General features: G+C 44.5%; 1 protein-coding gene across 1 annotated transcript in view; it reads left to right on the top strand.

The window, feature by feature from the left end:
* The first annotated feature begins 3,700 nt into the window (after positions 1-3,700).
* Positions 3,701-4,084, top strand: part of SUB1 (SUB1 homolog (S. cerevisiae)) — a 22,195-nt gene continuing 21,811 nt past the window's right edge. Inside the window, exon 1 of the mRNA XM_010853836.1 lies at positions 3,701-3,805. The gene's annotated coding sequence lies outside the window, so the exon portion shown is untranslated. The remainder of the gene's footprint in view (positions 3,806-4,084) is intronic.

Below are 4,084 nucleotides of genomic sequence, written 5' to 3'. Positions count from 1 at the left end.
ACAATATAGCAAGAACCAAATATTCACACAGCTGGAAGCAAAACCAGGTAAGTACCAGGAAATCCACACAGTGTTGTACCTCTGGTTCCTTTACTCAGTAGAAATACAACTGCAATTTACAATCAAGAAGTAGAACCACTGCTTATTAAGAGGCAATAAATTGTAAGCATCTCAGTGGGGAGACAGAGGAGTATTTTTGAACGCAGTCACAGTAGGGAGCTGCGGAAATGGGGTTAGGTAGGATTCAACACAACACATTAGGAGCAAGATGCGTCTGCACTTTAGGTTTCTGAATGATATGATTACAGGCACAATCGAGCAAATAAAAACCAGAACAACCAACATATGAACCCTGAGCTTCCACATTCCCCTTTCAGGTGAGACGCTGACACAGACCATCATTATCTAGGAGAATATGGCTTTCATTAAATCTCAATGTGTCTCCCAAGTGGAGTGCTTATAAAATAAGTTCTTCTAAACCATGTACACTTAACTTTGAAATGGAGACACACAGCTACATGTAAACATCAAAAGAATCACTCTGTTCCATGTCTGGGTCCAAACCAGTCCAGGCTTGGTGGAATATTAAGAGGCTGGGGCCTGATTAAACAATGAGGATGCAGGAGCTCAGACGGTACTAAATAAATCATTAGGAGACAATCAAGAAATGGCTTGTACATTAAACCATTTCAGAAAACCAAGTTTGACTAAATACTTTCAAGTTTGTCTTACTTTAGAAAAGCAGAACATTTAAAATCAAAATTATCTGAGTGTATTTAAAATTGCCACCCTAGTTCATAGTAATTTTCTATTTTATTACCTTTGGGCTAAGGATTAAATATTTTCTTAGGCAAAAATCTTTTCTATGTTCTCAATTATTATGCTGTGAACAATTTTTGTTTCATGGTTCTTTTGTTTTTTTTATTACTTACAGTTTTGTTCATCTTCATTGAATTTCATATTTGAGAGACTCTTGTCTTGATTGAAACAAATTTGCAGGACCATTGCTTTCCTCTGGTTTGGAGATAAGACTCTTACATGGCCTTGTGGACCTCCTAGAGATCACGGTGCATTGACCTCCACCCTTAGATTGTAGTAAAGGGGAGAATGTGAGCCCTTACTTTCTCAGACTTGGGTCAGGGAGCTCAGCAGGGCCGTGTCTTTTTGACTGACCCCATAGGGACTTCATTGTTTCTTTATGACTTCAAGAATAGGGATCCATTTTGTAACTCCTCAGAGGAACTGTTCTTTGGCTCATAACTTGTCCTTTTCTCCATGGATTAATTTTCTTGCCTTAATTTCACAGGAATGTAAGCTTCAGGAGCTCTGTAAGGGCTGAGGTTTTTGTCTGTTTTCTCTTCTGCTGTATTTGTACCACCAGCATCTGAGTCAGTGGCTGGTGTACATAGTAGGTGCTCAATAAAAATGTGTTCAATGAATTTCTAAAAAAAAAAAAAAGTCAACATTAAAAAAAACGAACAGCATGGCATTCGGTCCCATCACTTCATGGCAAATAAATGGGAAAAAAGTGGAAACAGCGGCAGACTTTATTTTTTTGGGCTCCAAAATCACTGTGGATGGTGACTGCAGCCATGAAATTAGAAGATGCTTGCTCCTAGGAAGAAAAGGTATGATAAACCTAGACAGCGTATTAAACAGCAGATACATCACTTTGCCAGCAAAGGTCTGTATAATCAAAGCTATGGTTTTTCCAGTGATCACGTACACATGTGAGTTGGACCATATAGAAGGCTGAGAGCTGAAAAATTGATGCTTTTGCACTGTGGTGCTGGAGAAGACTTGAGAGTCCTTTGGACAGCAAGTAGATCAACCCAGTCAATCCTAAAGGAAATCAACCCTGAAAGTTCACTGGAAGCACTGATGCTGAAGTTGAAGTTCCAATACTTTGGCCACCTGAAGTGAAGAGCCGACTCATTGGAAAAGACCCTGATGCTGGGAAAGATTGAAGGCAAGAGGAGAAGAGGGCAGCAGAGGATGAACTGGATAGCATCAGCGACTCAATGGACATGAGTTTGAACAAACTCCAGGAGACAGTGAAAGACAAGGAAGCCCGGAGTGCTGCAGTCCATGGGGTCACAGAGACGGACATGACTTAGCAATTGAACAATGCTCATCTAATTACCACCCAGACCAAGATATATTCAGCATCCCAGCAGATTCCTTCATACTCACTCCAAGTGATAGTCCCCTGAGGCTAACCTGACCTAGATCGCTATGGATTATTTTTGCTTTTTTTGTGCTTTGCATAAAAGGAACTAGACAGCAAGTATTTCATTTTTAAGAAGTAGTCATGTAGCCTGATGTTGCATGCATAGAAGTGGGCTAGAGTGTTTGAGGTCTCCCTCAGCCTGCAGCATCCAGGGTTTGACTCATGACTCATTCTCTGTATCACCTACAGCAGAACTCATTTAACCTTGTAAACCCTTGGTTTCTTTATAAAATGGAGAGAACAATCATTTCTACACTGGAAAGTGCTTATTAGGACGAGTGTTATATGTGAAGTGCCTCACTGCAGTGCCTGGAACATAGTGGATGCTTGATAAATGTGTGTTGAATATGTATTCTTGGCTATAATAGGCATTAATTAAATATAGATTCAAAGACTCTATGAATCATATTCCTGCTTATGGCACGGATATCTCTTGCCTTCTGTGAAGTCACATTTGCAGAACTTCAGTTTAGGTACATTTTTTTTTTTTTGCCCCACAACGTGCAGGATCTTAGTTCCCTGACCAGGGATTGAACTTCAGGCATCTGGCAGTGAAAGTGCCAAGTCCTAACCACTGGACTTCCAGGGAGTTCCCAGAACTTCAGTTTAGGAATAAGTGTGTGGGTGTGTGGTAAGGACTTCTGGGAAGACTTTTTTGCACTTTCTAGAATTAAACGTTATGACTGTGGCTTCCTTCCTTTGAATTCTACCAGCCTGGATCAAATACCAGAGTAGGGGTAGTGGGCAAGGATCATTTCTTGGAAAATGGGCCAGAAGTGTTGTACTTTTTCAGATCTTTTTTCAGACATTTCACTTTAATACAAGAAACATGTACGGAACAAGTGCAAAGCCCGGTGCTCATCAGTTTAGTCACTCAGTCATGTCAGACTCTTTGCGACCCCATGGACTGCAGCACGCCAGGCCTCCCTGTCCATCACCAACTCCCGGAGTTTACTCAAACTCATGTCCTTTGAGTCAGTGATGCCATCCAACCTTCTCATCCTCTGTAGTCCCCTTCTTCTCCGGCCTTCAATCTTTCCCAGAATCAGGGTTTTTTCAAATGAGTCAGTTCTTCGCATCAGGTGGCCCAAGTATTGGAGTTTCAGCTTCAGCATCAGTCCTTCCAATGAGTATTCAGGACTGATTCCCTTAAGGATGGACTGGTCGGATCTCCTTGTTGTCCAAGGGACTCTCAAGAGTCTTCTCCAACACCATAGTTCAAAAGCATCGATTCTTCGGTGCTCAGCTTTCTTTATAGTCCAACTCTCACATCTATACATGACTACTGGAAAAACCATCGGTGCTCGTCATTCATGTTTAATTCGTCCCCTCTTTCACTCACAGTCAAATCCAATCTCCGCTGCATCTTTCCCGGTGTCACTTCAGGATTGAGGGGTGGGCCCTTTAAGGCCCTGGAAAGGGTTTCGGTGTCGGTTTTTGGCGAGGAAGCCACGCCCCATCGCGTGTGCGTAGTCTCAGCGGGGCGGGACCGGCGTCTCTCTGCTGTCGTCACTTCCGTTTCTCTGTCAGTCGCTAGTGAGAGAGCAGGAGGCATTTCGGCTACTGGAGCGGAGCGTGAGTGCACGGGACCCCGCCCCCACCCCTACCCGTCGAAGCACCGCTCAGCCGACCCCTACCTTCCCAGCTGGGCCGCTATCCGCCTGACGCCCGGGTTCCTTGTCGGCCACGGCCGCAGGAAATGGCGGCGCTGCCTGATCGCCCCCTTCCCTTCCGCGGCCTTCCCGGACCCCCTCCTCCGTCCCCGACTACGAGCCCCACACGTTTCAGGCCCCTTGGCGCCTGAAGCTGGCTCCCGGGAACGGCCCCTGGGTAGCGCGTGAGGCGATCTCGGGC

Source organism: Bison bison, unplaced genomic scaffold (assembly GCF_000754665.1).
Source record: "Bison bison bison isolate TAMUID 2011002044 unplaced genomic scaffold, Bison_UMD1.0 scf7180017864331, whole genome shotgun sequence".
Classification (NCBI taxonomy): Eukaryota; Metazoa; Chordata; class Mammalia; order Artiodactyla; family Bovidae; genus Bison; species Bison bison.
The sequence above is the reverse complement of the archived record's forward strand: the minus strand, read 5'-3'. Positions and strand labels throughout refer to the sequence as shown.